Raw genomic sequence first — 18049 nt, forward strand, 5'->3', positions numbered from 1 at the left:
GGGGGTAGGGGTGTGTGGGGGAGGGGGGTAGGGGTGTGTGGGGGAGGGGGGTAGGGGTGTGTGGGGGAGGGGGGAGGGGTGTGTGTGTGTGTGCGCGGGGGGGGGGGGGTATCCCTGACTGAGCTTCGCTCTCTGGGTGCCTGTGTGCGCGGCCTCATCCTCCTCCGCCGCCGCCGCTGTTGCTGCTGCTGGTTCCCCCTCTCTCTCTGTGTCTGTGTCTCGGACTCACTCAGACTCTGGGAAATGAATGTTTTAGAAAGCAGCAGCAGCAGCAGCAGCAGCAGTTTCTGACGCCATTCCGCGATCAACTTTTACCTCTCTCCCCTCCCCCACCGTCTCCTCACCCTCTCTCTCTCTCTATTTCCCTCCCTCCTCATTTCCATTCGCCACCACATCGTTTCGGTGTCATTAGCTTTGGATCAAGACATACATGCAAACTATAGTTGATATTCTTTCAATTATAGGCCTTTCCGAGGCGCACATTGACGGGCTACAGAAGAGAGAGAGACAGCCTGGTGATGAGTAATACGTGAAAAAGGCTTCTTTAAACCCTCCAAAAAATATATATATATTAAAAAAAACACAAAAAAGTAGTTTGGAGCTTTTCGTTGTTTGTGGAAGTGAAAACAAGCACTGGGTTTTGTTTAAAAGCAGCATTGTATAAGGTAAGATGTTTATATATAGACACAGCATTGATCTAAACAACTTTCCAAGATGTTACTTGGGTGATATTATTTGTTCTGACTTTTTAAAAAAAAAGAGCAGTTAAACTGAAATAGTTCTGGTTTGGTGGGGGAGGGGTGCTTACAGTTTGGAGATGGGGCTTGGTTCTAAATGGCACTTTCTGTGACTTGGGAATATTAATTACTGTCATTCAGGGATCCTTAACATCAAGCAGCGTAGTGTTCATTAGGAGAAAAAAAATATAGGTTGAAGTAGCGGCTCAACGAGTTGATCTTTCATGGTTAACTACCATTTGTTTTCCATAAAAGCAAGTTCTTTGAGTGAAATGAATGAAATATATGCGCATGTGGTCGCTGATACAATTGCGGACGAGTGCTCAAGTACAAGAGGTTATAATGTATTGATTTTACACATGACACATTGTATGCATAATGATAACAATTGCTTCTTTCGTGAAACTAGGTCACGGATAGGTATAGCTACCATTTCTGTGTGTTTAAGTGTGGATCGTTTCAATGCACGAATGATTATTTTGATACCCAGAGCTTTTGGTTAAACCCTGGGAAAAGTGTAAAATTTGAAATATTCGCCATGCAGATGGCGTGGATTGCCTCAGCAATGTGTTGGGGGAGGGGAAGCACACTGATTCAGTGTTTTATAGTAGGGAAACCACATATAATGGAGTCTGTTCACACACAATATTTTGTTATTAAAAGTGTGTTTCTTCTCCATGTTTGCTGTTTGCCATTTGGTAAACTTGGTGCCAATGTACAGTACATTTTATGCAGCTCAATTGAATGTGTGCACACATTTTGAATGTATTTTCAATTTATTTCCGATCAACCCATGCTGCAATTTTTAGGTTGTGGATAGTGGAAGTAAAGAGCTTTTATAAATAGTATTCACAGAAACAATAAACCGTGAACCTTATTTCCACAGCTATTGCACCATGATGACATAGTTACATCACTTAACTGTTTCCCCCAGTCTTACACATTTGGAAATAAAAGTTTGAAATTGCAACAATCCCGTGAATATGGTCAATAATACTTTTATTATGAAATTTTGTTTTATTTTCACTCGAGATTGGTTGAAACCCACTGCTAATCCTGTTGGCAGTTTTACATTGTGTGTTGCGTGTATAAAGATGGTTTTGAAGATGTTCTATTTATACTAGGTTGGTTTTAAAAAAACATTTTACATCACCTATGACCAAATCCTACAGAATGGGAAGGATCCCCGTTCAGTTGCTGAGATGTGGTGAGTTAGTGCCTCTCAGCAGTTTGGAACAGGATGGTTACCCTCAATGCCTCTGGGTTTGAGAGTGGAAACAGTCAGCCAGGATTCCCATTCCGGAATGCTATCTAGTGACCTCAGCTGGAAAATACCTGTCTGTTGACATCTGATGAGAACAGGACTTGCCTTGGCTAGGATGTCTGTCAAGGCCAAACAGTTGATCTTGCTATCTTTGTACCAAAGTTGCAGCCAGATAGAAACCATGTACTTAAAATCACATAGAGATTCTAGGCCTTGTCTGAAAAATAACCCCTTGAGGTAGGAAAAATCTGAAGGTCCTTGCAAGGGTGCAGAGGAGGCCACAACCTAAACCAATTGGGACCGAGATGAGGAGAAATTTCTTCACCCAGAGAGTGGTGAGCCTGTGGAATTTGTTACCACAGGAAGCAGTCGAGGCCAAAACATTGTGTGTTTTCAAAAAGGAGTTAGATAAAGCTCTTGGATTGAAGGGAATTGAAGGATATGGGGTTGGGGGGGGCGAAGCAGATTGCTGAGTTGGATGATCATAATGAATGGTGGAGGAGGCGCGAAAAGCCAAATGGCCTACTCCTATTTTTCTATGTTGCTATGTTTACCAGGATGATTCTGGGCATGAGGAATTTAACCACTAGGCTCTGTTTGATAATCTGGGGTTGTTCTCCTAGGAGCAAAGAAGATTGAGGGGGGATTTGATGGAAATGTTCAAGGTTGTGGTGCGGCACAGCGGGTAGCACTGCTGCATCATAGCGCCAGGCACCCGGGACCAATTATGGATATGGGTGATTGTGTGGAGTTTGCACACTTTCCCCTTGTCTTTTTAAAAAAGCTTTATTGTCATAAGTAGGCTTACATCAACACTGCAATGAAGTTACTGTGAAAAGCCCCTAGTCACCACATATCATTGCCTTTTCGGGTACACAGAGGGAGAATTCAGAATATCCAATTTACCTAACAGCGTGTCTTTCGGGACTTATGGGAGGAAACCGGAGCACCCGGAGGAAACCCATGCAAACACGGGGAGAATGTGCAGACTCCACACAGACAGTGACCCAAGGCGGGAATCAAAACCAGGTCCCTGGCGCTGTAAAGCAACAGTGCTAACCACTGCAGCCAAGGGATACAGCGCAGAATAGCACAGGTTGTTTTGCTCTACTGGCATTGCTTGATGTGTTGAATGGCTACCTTCCTCCCCTTTGTCATTCTGCATCAAGCTACCAGAGGGCTGGGCAGCTTGGTGGCACAGTGGTTAGCACTGCTGCCTCATGGCGCAGAGGAAGCGGGTTTGATAGTGGCCCTGGGTCACTGTCCATGTGTAGTTTGCACATTCTTCTTGTGTCTGCCTGGCTTTCACCCCCACAACCCAAAAATGTGCAGGAGACGCAGATTGGTTACGCTAAACTGACCCTTAATTGGGAAAAAAGAATTGGGTACTTTAAATTTTGTTTTGTTTTTTAATCTAAAAAGGAACCAGAGGGCTGATAGTGCCCACAGAAGCATTTCAATTCTCTTCCCGCACCTAGTGGTGCACTAAGGCATAATTCCATCTGTTCCCGTCGCCAGAGGCTCATAGCTTGAGGGGCTCCTCTCCGCATCAAGTCTGGCTGACCAAGAGTCTCTCCCACACTTACCACTTTGAAATTGACTTTTTTTTAAATTTAAAATACCCAATTTTTTTTTTCCCAATTAAGGGGAAATTTAGCGTGGCCAATCCACCGACCCTGCACATCTTCGGGTTGTGAGGGTAATACCTACGCAGACACGGGGAGAATGTGCAAACTCCACATGGACAGAGATCATCGGGCCAGGATTGAACCCGGTTCCTCGGCGCCATGAGGCAGTAATGCGAACCACTGTGCCACCGCGTTGCCCTTCTACCACTCTTACCAGCTGCCATTGATGTGTTGGAAGGATTTTTGCAGGTTTACACTCAACTTTGTTTTGGCTGCGTAATGAGCGCCCCTTTCCTGGCCATCAAGTGCTGCGGTGGAAAATGAACACAAAACTTCTGGCTCAGAGACAGGGTACTACCCGCTGCGCCAAAAGATCTCCATCCATAGAGGCGTATCCAGCAAGAATTATTGGCATCAAAATTTAGGGGTGAAGACTCGGCAAAATACATGGAAAAACAATTGTGGTGGCTAGAGGATCAGCTTGGTAGCTCACCGAGCTCTTTTGGCCGCTGTATGGAAAATCATGTTAGGTGACATATGTGATGTAAAAAATTATCATAGATATCATAGAATTTACAGTGCACAAGGAGGCCATTTGGCCCATTGTGTCGGCACCGTCCCTTGGAAAGAGCACCATACTTTTTTTTAAATAAATTTAGATTACCCAATTATTTTTTCCAATTAAGGGGCAATTTAGCGTGGCCAATCCACCTACTCTGCACATTTTTGGGTTGTGGAGGCGAAACCCACGCAGACACGGGGAGAATGTACAAACTCTACACAGACAGTGACCCAGAGCCGGGATCGAACCTGGGACCTCAGCGCCGTGAGGCGGTTGTGCTAACCACTAGGCCACCGTGCTGCCCTAAGAGCACCATACTTAAGCCCCATACCTCCATCCCATCCCCGTAACCCAGTAATTCCACCTAACCTTTTTTTTGGGACACTAAGGGCAATTTAGCATGGCCAATCCACCTAACCTGCACATCTTTGGACTGTGGGAGGAAACCGGAGCACCCAAAGGAAACCCACACAGACACAGGGGGAATGTGCAGACTCTGCACAGACAGTGACCCCAGATGGGAATTGAACCTGAGACCCTGGTGCTATGAAGCAACCATGCTAACCACTGTGCTACCCCACGGTAGTTACAGAGTTACTGAAAACCTTTAGTACTGTAACTAAACATTGATCTAAACATGCCCATTTTTGAGGATGTTTTCAGTACATTATGTGTAAAATAGGGTGTAAGTAATCTTATTGATAGTTTTTTTTTACACTATCTGCTGTTTAGTCCAAAATAATTGGGTCACCAATGTAGATTTTCAATTTGAACTATGACACCTAACGGACCATTTATTATAATGGAGGTTAAAATTTTGTGGTTGCAATACTGGCAGAAAATCCCAGCTGCCAGTTTTACAACTGGGTGAGTAAATTTTGTTTTCCTATCATTCCATGTGTTCATTGGCTCCCATTCAGCAATATCTTGATTTTAAGATTCTGATTCTCGTTTTCAAATCCCTCTTTTGCTTCACCCCTCTCTACTTTTCTCTCCTCCAAGACTCCCATCAAATCCCGACCTCTTTGAGCAATCTTTCGTCATCTGATCTAATATCTCCCATACGTAGGTTGGTGCCATAGTTTCCCAGTCAGCAACACCGCAAATTAAAAATCCACATCTGTGTGTTCAAATCCCTCACAGCCTTGGCCCTCCCTATCTCTGTAACCTTCTCCAACTCTCCATGAACACTGCGTGCTTCCAATTCTGTCCTCGTATTCATCCCCGACTTGCATCATCCCTCTGTTGGCTGCTGTGCTTTCAGCTGTCTAGGCTATAAGCTCTCAAATTACCATCTTAAACGTCTCTGTGCTGCACCCCTCTCTCTCTCTCATTCTCTCTCCCCCCCCCCCCCCCCCCCCCCCCCCCTAGGACATTCCATAACCCATCTTTGATCAAGCTTTTAGTGATATGATCTCGTTTCTCCTTGTGTGACTCCATTTCACATTGTATCTGATGTTGCTGCTGTGAAGCAACTATTGGAAGTTTTATTTTATGCAAGACACAATGTAAATTCAAATCATCGTCACGATAGAAGTTTTATGACTGTAAAATTGTTATGATGTCTCAATGAGGCTCAATTAGGGGCCTCACGGTAGCATGGTGGTTAGCATCAATGCTTCACAGCTCCAGGGTCCCAGGTTCGATTCCCGGCTGGGTCACTGTCTGTGTGGAGTCTGCACGTCCTCCCCATGTGCGCGTGGGTTTCCTCCGGGTGCTCCGGTTTCCTCCCACAGTCCAAAGATGTGCGGGTTAGGTGGATTGGCCATGCTAAAATTGCCCGTAGTGTAAGGTTAATGGGGGGATTGTTGGGTTACGGGTATACGGGTTACGTGGGTTTAAGTGGGGTGATCATTGTTCGGCACAACATTGAGGGCCGAAGGGCCTGTTCTGTGCTGTACTGTTCTATGTTCTATGAGTGAATACATTTTGCAGCTTTGAGTCTTACTCCCAAGACGTGCAGATCAGGAAGCCTCGCTTCATTACTAAAGGCTAGCTAGTGCCTTCTGCAGAAAGTAATTTGATATTATTTAAATAAGTTCAGTGACCTGCATTTTCATTGCCACTGCAAAATTCAATAAATGTGGTCCAGCTTGTAAGCGTAGAAATTCACAAATCGTGGCATTGCTCCAAATTAGTTGGCCTATTCATAGGCACTTTTAGGAAAAGGACAGCTGGTCCAGTAAGCCTTCACATTGGTAGTGGCTTTCAACCTGCCTTCTCAAACATTTTCCTGCCTTCTCCACAATGTTATGATGCAAACGTTTATATCAAGTTCCTCTTTCCTCTATTTTAATGGAGATGTTAACCTGAGTAATGTATCTGTTAAAATAGTGCAGAAGAATTTGACTTCTGTTAAGTGTCTGTATGATAACACTGCTGTCACTCATTTTTGCTTTTGTGTCCTTTTAATCGTGTCTTTCTCCAGAAACCTACCTTTGGTGGAGCTCATTTATATTATGGAATTCAGTCACCTAGTCTAGTGACATATTCCATATATTTGACGCTCCTTGTGCGAATTAATTCTGCCTGAAGTCCCTATTAACTCAGAATTTCAAATTTACATCCCCCAGGTTTTGAATCCACTCGTAAACAAATCATCAGCTTCAGCAAATCCGTTTAGAAATGTTGAAAACTATTAGGTCTCCTGAAAGCCTTTTTGTTTTCTGGTGAAAACAGATATGACTTCTTCAGTAAATCCTCACAGCTTGGATTTCTGAGAACTGGTATTAGCCTTGTTGATCAACGCTATGGGTTCTCAAATGCATTAACTCAGACCTCATATTATTTTCCCCTCTTAACACTGGCCAGGTGCAGTATATCTGAAATGTGCTCCGTCTGGCCAGGTCACTAATTTGGCAAGCTGTATGGTTTGTTCGTACACACAGTGCAGGCTCCTTGCACAGCCCTGCAGTCGTACAAGGAGGCCTGAGAGTGCAAGAAACTGGTCTGAAGATATCCTGAGAGGCTGAAAAAGCAGCTTCAGCATACCTTTTCAGGCAATGTCTTGCTGTCTGGTTCAAAGAGTATCTTAGTTGCCAGGCCCAGCTTCTATCTATATTCTTGCTGTCTAACCAAGGCAAAACTGATGTGTCAGGGTTAGGATGCCACCTTTTTCTGTTTAATTGTCTATATATATTATGTATAGTACCTGCTAGTGCGATGAAAGCCCTAATGGTCTCCCAAATTCGGATAACATAGCTAGTTTATGATATTCTCTCTTAGTTCAAGGACATCCAGCTCGCTTCGATGTAATGGTGACAAATAACATAATCCCAGCCTATCTGTCCAGTCGCTGCAAAATTTAGCCTGAGCCTATCCCAGTTCAGCATCTTAGCCAATGAGCCCAATGAGTTAAGATTCCATGTAGAACATATTTTGTATTTCTAATCTCAGCACAATTGCTGATGTTTTGCTTTGTATTTTTCGAGTTTTCCCTTCTGTCCTTTGCAAACACCGATTCTGTGCTAGAACATCGTTCAATGGATGTCAGTGATCGTGAAAGAATGTTAGTGCGGCTGAGGACCCGGGTTTGAATCTCGGCCCTGGGTCATTGGCCATGTGGACTTTGCACATTCTTCATGTATCTGCATGGGTCTCACCCTAACAACCCAAATATGTGCAGGTTAGGTGGATTGGCCATGTTAAATTGCCCTTTAATTGGAAAAAAAATAATTGGGTACTTTAAATTTATTTAAAGAAATGAAAGGATGTTAGAATCCCAATAGTCATTTCAATTATGATTCTAGTGGAAGCATGTGTCACCTCCTGATCCTCAGCCATTGTTGTTTTTGGAACTGTTAGTGCAATCATTATCCATGATAGCAAGGATGATGCTGTGTCACCCCAAGTGCTCTTGACAATCTCCCTCAAGGAGGGCAAAATTCCTGAGGATGAATACACTGTGCTAAATCCCAGAATATCTGGCACTTGTACGAAGGACTCTTTGCAACTGGTCATTCCCAATTTGGACATTCAGTGAGTGATATCACTTCCAATAAGAAAACCAAAGGGTTTATTGGTAGGAACTTGCAATGTTAAGAACGTTACATCTGCTATAACCTGAACTCTGAAAGACCAATGATGTGCATGGCCCTTGCACGCTGTTACTACGGTGTCTTTCCAAACAGAATGAACCCTTGAGCTCTCCTCGAAATTTGGATGAGATATAACACTTGCTGAGTAACAGCCAGATGGCATCATACGTAATATTACTCTGTGAAAGAAAGACTTGCATTTATATAGCACCTTTAATGACCTGAGGACATCCCAAAGCACTTTACAGTCAGTGAAGTACTTTTGAAATGGGAGGCAGTGGTTAGCACTGCTGCCTCACAGCGCTGAGGACCAGGGTTCTGTCCATGTGGAGTTTGCACATTCTCCCCATGTTTGCAAAGGCCTAAACCCCAAAGATGTGCAGGGTAGGTGGATTGGGCACACTAAATTGTTCCTTAATTGGAAAAAAATGAATTGGATACTTTAAATTTATTTTCAAAAAGTACTTTTGAAATATAGTCACTGTATAGGGGTACCAGAGAAATACTGAGTAGGCAGCCAAAATGGATCTTGTCCAGAATAGTTTTCAGATGCGCATTTGCACTTCATTGATTCCCCTGCTCTAAAATTCCCCCCAGATTATCTTGTCATTATCAGATTGTCATTTGTGCAAGCTTGCTGGAAAAACCAGGAGAAAATTTCAGCAATTGATGGGCGGCGGTACAATAGCACAGTGGTTGGCACTGTTGCCTCACAGCCCCAGGGTCCCAGGTTCGATTCCCGGTTTGGGTCACTGTCTGTGTAGAGTCTGCACTTTCTCTCCGTGGGTTTCCTCCGGGTTCTCCGGTTTTCTCCCACAAGTCCTGAATTCTCAGTGTACCTGAGCAAGCGCAGGAGAATGGCGACCGTGGATTTTCACAGTAGCTTCATTGCAGTGTTAATGTACGCCTACTTGCGATACTAATAAACATTATTATTATTTTTAGGCATAAAAGATTGCAAGGTTAAACCTGGCAGATTAGCTGCATAGCTCAAAGCACCAGATCTCAAAGGCCATTCAGCCCCTTTGGGTTTTCCATTGGATCATGGTTGTTGTGCATCTAAAAAAAACTTTTTTTCAGAATTAAAAGTTTAAATTAGCCCATCATCCGAAACATTTTGGGCAAGAGAGCCCTTGATTTCCCTCACCATGCTTAGAACGTGAGGGTGGGGGATGGGGAGACAGTGGAATCAATGAAGTGGAAATGTACATCGAAAACTATTCTGGGCAAGATCCATTTTGGCTGCCAATTCAGTATTTCAATAGTTTTTTGGAAGCAATGAATTTTCATTCCCCCAATGTGTTCTTCAATGGGAGCATTTGCACAGTTGTATTTAATATTTATTGCAGAAAGAAAATACATTTTGCAGTATTCTTCAGGTACAGTTTAAGCACTAAACATAGCTATGTAATAAATACGTTGCTTGAGCTCTTGACTAAAAAGCAGTTCTGTCTCTGCTTCTTCATTTCAAACCACATATAAAGCAAGAGGCTTTGTTTATTTATGGAAAATAATCTACCAGGAATATGTTGTTGTGATGTCTCTTCTGAAAATTTGACGCTGGTGAGAGCACGGAGTCATATAAGCAGGGCACGAGAGTTAATACACTACGAAAAAAATTAATGTTTTGCATTTGCTTTTGCGACATGCATATTTATCAAATAATTTTTTTCCGGTAACATTTGAGCTCAGCAGGAGTATTGCTGGTCTTGACAAAGTTTCATCAGATTGATAGTAAAAAAAAATGCAAGATTTGCATTTACACATCACTTTTCACAATCTCAGGATGCCAACAACTTGTATTTATATAGCACCTTTAATGTAATAAGATGTCACAAGGCAGTTCACAGGATCGCTGAACTGCAACATTTAGCACCTAGCTACATAGGGAGATATTAGGCAAATTACCAAAAGCAGTGTCAAAAAACTTTTTAAGGAGGAGAGGTTCAAGGATGGGAATTTCACTGCTGAGGGCCTTGGTATCTGAAGGCGTAACCAACCACCAGGGATTAATAATAAGGATGGCCAAAAGCCCCAAGTTAGTGAAGTGCAGAAACTGGAGTGTTTTGTGGCTGGAGGAGATAAGAGAGGCAGCAAGGAGCGGAGCCCTGGAGAGATTTGAAAACAAGAATGAGAATTTTTTAATTTCTTAACCGGGAGCTAAAGCAGGTCAGTGAGCATAGGGGTGATGGGTGGCAGATTTGGTGCTGGTTAGCATGTGGACAGTAGATATATGCATGACCTGAGGTTTACGCAGTGAGAAGCCAACCAGAAGTGGCATTGGAAAAGTGAAGTTGCGAGGTTACAAAAGCAGGCATGGTAGCTTCAACTGCGGATGAGTTGAGGTAGGGGCAGAGTTGAATGATGTTACAGAGATGGAAATAGACAACATTTGCTGATTTTAAAAATTAATTTATGGAGTGTGGGCATCGTTGGCTAGATTAGCATTTATTGCCCTTCCCTAGTTGCGCTTCAGAAGATGGTGGTAAGTTGCCTTGAACTGCTGTAGTCCCTGAGGGAGGGACTTCTAGTGTTTTTGACCCAGTGACAGTGAAGGAACGGCGATATGTTTCCAAGGCAAGGTGGGGAGTGACTTGGAGGGGCACCTTGAGGTGGTGATGTTCCCAGGTATCTGCTGTTCTTGTCCTTCTAGATAGTAGTGGTCGTGGGTTTGGAAGGTGCTGCCTAAGGAACCTTGGTGAGTTACTGCAATGCATCTTGTAGATGGTTGCCACTGTTCCTTGGTGGTGGAAGGGTTGAATGTTTGTGGAAGGGGTAGCTATCAAGTGGCTGCTTTGTCCTAGGTGGTGTCGAGTTTTCTGAGTGTTGTTGGAGCTGCACTTATCCAGGCAAGTGGAGTTCATTACAATACTGACTTATGCCTTGTAGATTGTGGACAAGCTTTGGAGGGGATGGGGGGGTCACGATGTGAGTTACTCGCTGCTGGATTCCTAGCCTCCGACCTCCTCTTATAGTCACAGTATTTATATAGCTAGTCCAGTTCAGTTTGTGCTGAATGGCAACCCCTAATGTTGATAATGGGGGATTCAGCATTGATAATTCCATTGAATACTTAGGGTCGATGTTTAGATCCTCTCTTGTTAGAGATGGTCATTGCCTGGCACTTGTGTGGCGAGAATATTACTTGCCACTTGTCAGCCTAAGCCTGGATATTATTCAGGTCTTGCTGCATTTGGACATGAACTGTTTCAGTATCTGAGGAGTTGCAAATGATGCTGAACACTGGGCAGAGTCAGCTACGAGCATCCCCACTTCAGACCTTCTGATCAAAGGGAAGTCATTGATGAAGCAGCTGATGATGGTTGGGCCCAGGACACTACCCTGAGGAATTTCTGCAGTGATGTCCTGGAGCTGAAATAATTGACCTCCAACCACCACAACCATTTTCCTTTGTGCCTGGTATGAACTCCAACCAACTTGTAAAAAAGGAGTGTGCTCATAACGGCTTTAGCAGCATGAAACAGTTAGAGATGAATATCTTTTGTTGGGGTAAATATTTTGCATTAAAAATCATCGGTACCTTTATTATTTAGAAATATTTCATGAAAATTTTAGATAGTTAAAAGTTTTTCCGCAAACAATGGCCTTCCCTATTAACAGGTGTAACAGTAAGGCATTTGATAAGGTTCCCCATGGTAGGCTCATTTAGAAAGTTAGGTGGCATGGGATACAGGGAAATTTGGCTGTCTGGATACAGAATTGGCTGGCTGAAAGAAGACAGCGAATGGGAGTGGATGGAAAGTATTCCGCCTTGAGGTCGGTGTCCCGCAGGGATCTGGGGCGGGATCTTGTGGGGCGGGCAACTCCGGCGCGAAGGAGTGGCGTGAACCACGCCGGCGTCAGACCGCACCAATATCCTCCGCACATTCGGGCAAGGCCGGCGTGGAGTGGTTTGCGCCGGCCGGCGCGGAAGGGGCTTGGCGCCATGCCAACCGGTGCTGAAGGGCCTCCACCGGCCGGCGCAAGTTGGCGCATGCGCTGGAGCGCCAGTGTGTGCTGGCGTCATCCCAGCATCGGCCATCGCGGAGGTCCATAGCAGCCAACGCGGAGGAATAGAGTGCCCCCATGGCACAGGCCCACCCGCAGATCGATCGGCTCCGATCGCGGGCCAGGCCACCGTGGGGGCCAGATCCCCCTAAGTAAGGACCCCGGAGACCGGCCGCGAGCCAGGTCCCGCCGGTAAGTACCTACCTTAATTAACGCCGGCGGGACGGGCCTAAAACGGGCGGCCTCTCGGCCCATTGTGGGCCGCAGAATTCGGGTGGCGCCGGGGCCCATTGCGTCGCTCCGGTTAGATTTTTGGGGAGCCGGAGAATTCAGCAGCCGGCGATTCACCGACCCGGCCGGGGGGTCGGAGAATCCTGCCTCTTTTTCTGGGACCTCTGCTCTTTGTGGTTTTTATAAATGACTTGGATGAGGAAGTTGAGGGGTGAGTTATTAATTTTGCCGATGACATGAAGGTTGGTGGAGTTGTAGATAGTGTCGAGGGCTGTTGCAGGTTACAGCAGGACATCGACAAGATGCAGAGCTGGGCTGCAAAGTGGCAGATGGTGTTTAACCTAGATAAATGTGAAGTGATTTATTTTGGAGGGTCAAATTTGGATGCTGAATACAAAGTTAAAGGCAGGATTCTTGGATGTGTGGATGAACAGAGAGACCTTGGGGTCCATATCTATAGATCCCTCAAAGTTGCCACCCAGGTTGATAGGGTTAAGAACAAAGAACAAAGAACATTACAGCACAGGAACAGGCCCTTTGGCCCTCCAAGCCCGTGCCGAACATGCTGCCCGTCTAAACTAAAATCTTCTACACTTCCTGGGTCCGTATCCCTCTATTCCCATCCTATTCATGTATTTGTCAAGATGCCCCTTAAATGTCACTATCGTGCCTGCTTCCACTACCTCCTCCGGCAGCGAGTTCCAGGCACCCACTACCCTCTGTGTAAAAAAACTTGCCTCGTACATCTCCTCTAAACCTTGCCCCTCGCACCTTAAACCTATGCCCCCTAGTAGTTGACCCCTCTACCCTGGGGAAAAGCCTCTGACTATCCACTCTGTCTATGCCCCTCATAAATTTGTAGGCCTCTATCAGGTCGCCCCATAACTTCCATTGTTCCAGTGAGAACAAACCAAGTTTATTCAACCGCTCCTCATTGCTAATGCCCTCCATACCAGGCAACTCCTGGTAAATCTCTTCTGCACCCTCTCTAAAGCCTCCACATCCTTCTGGTAGTGTGGCGACCAGAATTGAACACTATACTCCAAGTGTGGCCTAAATAAGGTTCTAGACAGCTGCAACATGACTTGCCAATTCTTATACTCAATGCCCCGGCCAAATGAAGGCAAGCATGCCGCATGCCTTCTTGACTACCTTCTCCACCTGTGCTGCCCCTTTCAGTGACCTGTGGACCTGTACACCTAGATCTCTCTGACTTTCAATACTCTTGCAGGTTCTACCATTCACTGTATATTCCCTATCTGCATTAGACCTTCCAAAATGCATTACCTCGCATTTGTCCGGATTAAACTCCATCTGCCATCTCTCCGCCCAAGTCTCCAAACGATCTAAATCCTGCTGTATCCTCTGACAGTCCTCATCGCTATCCGCAATTCCACCTACCTTTGTCGTCTGCAAACTTACTAATCAAACCAGTTACATTTTCCTCCAAATCATTTATATATACGTCGAACAGCAAAGGTCCCAGCACTGATCTCTGCGGAGTACCACTAGTCACAGCCCTCCAATTAGAAAAGCACCCTTCCATTGCTACTCTCTGCCTTCTATGACCTCGCCAGTTCTGTATCCACCTTGCCAGCTCACCCCTGATCCCGTGTGACTTCACCTTTTGTACCAGTCTACCATGAGGGACCTTGTCAAAGGCCTCACTGAAGTCCATATAGACAACATCCACTGCCCTACCTGCATCAATCATCTTTGTGACCTCTTCGAAAAACTCTTATCAAGTTAGTGGGACACGACCTCCCCTTCACAAAACCATGCTGCCTCTCACTAATACGTCAATTTGCTTCCAAATGGGAGTAGATCCTGTCTCGAAGAATTCTCTCCAGTAATTTCCCTACCACTGACGTAAGGCTCACCGGCCTGTAGTTCCCTGGGTTATCCTTGCTACCCTTCTTGAAGGAACAACATTGGCTATTCTCCAGTCCTCCGGGACATCACCTGAAGACAGTGAGGATCCAAAGATTTCTGTCAAGGCCTCAGCAATTTCCTCTCTAGCCTCCTTCAGTATTCTGGGGTAGATCCCATCAGGCCCTGGGGACTTATCTACCTTAATATTTTTCAAGACGCCCAACACCTCGTCTTTTTGGATCTCAATGTGACCCAGGCTATCTACACACCCTTCTCCAGACTCAACATCCACCAATTCCTTCTCTTTGGTTGTTAAGAAGGCGTATGGTATGTTGGCTTTCATAAACAGGGGGATTATGTTTAAGAGCCGTGAGGTTTTGCTGCAGCTTTATAAAACCCTAGTTAGACCACACTTGGAATATTGTGTCCAGTTCTGGTCACCTCATTATAGGAAGGATGTGGATGCTTTGGAGAGGGTGCAGAGGAGATTTACCAGGATGATGCCTGGACTGGAGGGCATGTCTTATGAAGAAAGGTTGAGGGAGCTAGGCCTTTTTTCACTGGAGCGAAGAAGGAAGAGAGGTGCCTTGATAGAGGTGTACAAGGTGATGAGAGGCATGAATAGAGTGGATAGCCAGAGACTTTTCCCCAGGGCGGAAATGGTTGTCACGAGGGGACATAATTTTAAGGTGATTGGAGGAAGGTATAGAGAAGATGTCAGAGGTAGGTTCTTTTCACAGAGAGTGGTGGGTGCGTGGAATGCACTGCCAGCAGAGGTGGTGGAGTCAGAGTCATTCAGGACATTTAAGCGACTCTTAGACAAGCACATGGACAGCAGTAAATTGAAGAGTGTAGGTTAGGTTGATTTTAGATTAGGATAAATGGTTGGCACAACATTGTGGGCTGAAGGGCCTGTATTGTGCTGTACTGTTCTATGTAAACTGGTCCTACATAACCCTATGGCCCTCTGGGACTATGACGACTTTACCGTATATTTATTAAGGTGCCAATTTGTGGAACGTAGTAGTTTAATTTGTTTCCCTCAATTTAGGGGCAATTATAGCATGTCCAATCCACCTACCCTGCACACCTTTGGGTTGTTGGGTGAGACCCACACAGAAACAGGGAGAGTGTGCAAACTCCACACGGACAGTGACCCGGGGCTGGGAATAGAACCCGGTTCCTTCGCGCTGTGAGGCAGCAGTGCTCACCACTGTGCCACCATGCTGCCTTCTGAAAATGCCTTTGACCAGATAAATTGGCCCTTTTCTTTTTCTCCTGTTCTCTGGCTTTTTTTTGTTGGAAGTTGCTTGGAGCTGCGCTGAGCACAGATTTTTTTTTTGCAATTAGGGGGCAATTTAGCATGGCCAATCCACCTACCCTGCACTTCTTTGGGTTATGCGGGTGAGATCCCCGCAGACACGGAGAGAGTGTGCGCACTCCACATGGACAATGACTGGGGGCCGGGATCAAACCTGGATCCTTGGTGCCAGGAGGAGGCAGTGCTAACCACTGCACCACAGTGCTGCCCCGTTGAAGATAGCAGCGACTTGTTTTAAGGAAGCTGGATCACTCTGGATACTCCAATTAAATTTGAGATTTTGGATCTGCAGCAGCACATATATGAGCAAAGGTTGAGTTTTGTTTATACACAGCAATCAGCAGACGTGATTAGGTTTAAAATGTATAATTTGCAGCATTACTGTACCTCTGCTTACCAACAGTAGGAGTCAGTAGGGATAGATTTACCACTAAAATAATCGTGTGTTTGGCAAGCATAAATAAGCATACTAAATACTGTCTGGCTTGTGGATGTGCTCCCTGGGACTCTCAGCCCAATATTGTAGGAGCGTGCTGACATTGACCCTTTTTACATCACTGTTTTCTGTATGTAGCTCAAGAATCGTCATCATCAGCTGGGGATAATTTATAAAAATTGTAGACCTTGTTGAAAATCAACTATTTAAATGCTTTATAACGCGATGTTCCTTTCAAAGCCTAGAATACAGTTCACATTAATGGGTAGGACTGTCACAATTCCAAAAAGATATGAATCGCTTTAAAATAACAAAGTGCAAAGTAACTCAGCTCATTCTGCTCCAGATTAAATCACAGTGATGCAATTGAAAGATGATTAATTCCGTATTTATATTGCTCTGATGGAATGAAATCTTAAACAATTTGTGTAATGCTTGATGAAATCAAGAGCAGTACCAATTTTCTAGCAAAGCATGTGTTTCATAATATAAAGGGCAAACATCCAGGGCCAGGGATAGCAGAAACATGGGTCCATCGGATAGCTCAGCCAGTTATTCAGCAAGTGGCTTTTCCTGCTGTTTATTTTTATTCCCCAGCCAATGCTGAGCTAGCTGCTTGTAGCTAGGGTGCCAGCAGTGCCTCTGCATTGAAGAGAAGGAAATAGCCAGGGTTATTTTTCCTGACTGTTAATCCCATGGATCTAGAGATGTTGGATGAGTATAGAATTGGGCTTGACCCAATACACCGGCCATCTATATTCATTAAACTCAGTGTGTGCTGAAGAACCCGCATCTGGGTGCATTTCCTGACACCTGTGAACCTAGCCCCATTGATACCATTGATATCCCCTTTAGGACACCAGAAGAAGTTGCTATAATATTGGTGGAAAAGATTAGAAACTGGATGGTTCAAGAAGTTAGACTGTGTAAGTTTGAATTGTGGCAATGTCACAGATCGCATAGCAGGTACCTAATTTGTAGTGAACAAAAGCAGTGCTTATTCTTAAAATAATATTTTGTAATTGTTCTTGGAATGTGGCTGGCACTGGGAAGTTTACACATTGCCCATTCTGAGTTGACGTGACAAGATGGTTGACTTTCTCCTTGAACTGCTGAAACCAGTGTTAGGGAATTCAAACTTATTGACTCCGTAATAATGATGCAATGGCTGGGTCATTGACAGTCAGCCTATTTTTTTTCCCTTCACTTATGAACTTTGTAGTGATTTGTTTTCGACTGAGTGGCTTGCTGGGCCACTTCAGAGGGTATTAATAGTCAACTACATAGTGTGGGCTTGGAGCCAAATGTATCACCAAACTCTCATTGTTAAAAGATGCAAGTGATCCAGTTGAGTTTCTCGCTAATCTAGCATCTTTGTGGGTTTTTTTCTGATAATATAACATTAATTAATTAATTAAATTCAGCAATCCAGTCTGACTATTGAGTTTGGTACCATGAGTGGAGGCGGTGGTGTAGTGGCATTGTCACAGGACTAGTAATCCCGGGTTCATGCTCTGGGGAGCCAGGTTCAAATCCCACCACAGCAGATGAAATCAGTCACAATCTAATGATGACCATTCATTAAACTGTTGTCCAATGATGACCAATCATTAAACTATAATCAATTGTTGTAAAACCCCATCCGGTTCACTAATGTCCACTAGGGATAGAAATCTGCCGCCCTGACCTGGTCTGGCTATGTGACTCGTAAGAATGCTCCTGTAGATGGATGAGCAAGCAAGGGAAATTAAAGATGGGCAATAAATGCTGGCCCAGCCAGTGGTGCCCACAACCAGTGAATTAGAAAAGTTAACTGCCAGACTTTGCCTGGCCTAGTTTGTCTAATGCATGAATCATCACAAACATTTTGACCATCACCACAGGCCCCCCCAACCCCAATCATGCCACCAAGCAATGTAATCTGAAAATCTGCCCTTTCACCTTCGTATGCAA

General features: G+C 44.7%; 1 protein-coding gene across 2 annotated transcripts in view; it reads left to right on the forward strand.

Annotated features, from left to right (window-relative positions):
- The first annotated feature begins 265 nt into the window (after window positions 1–265).
- LOC119977436 (F-box-like/WD repeat-containing protein TBL1X) overlaps window positions 266–18049 on the forward strand; it is a 418532-nt gene continuing 400748 nt past the window's right edge. For both annotated transcript variants that reach the window (XM_038818342.1, XM_038818341.1), the window contains exon 1: window positions 266–665. The gene's annotated coding sequence lies outside the window, so the exon portion shown is untranslated. The remainder of the gene's footprint in view (window positions 666–18049) is intronic.

Source organism: Scyliorhinus canicula, chromosome 14, assembly GCF_902713615.1.
Source record: "Scyliorhinus canicula chromosome 14, sScyCan1.1, whole genome shotgun sequence".
NCBI classification, from domain to species: domain Eukaryota; kingdom Metazoa; phylum Chordata; class Chondrichthyes; order Carcharhiniformes; family Scyliorhinidae; genus Scyliorhinus; species Scyliorhinus canicula.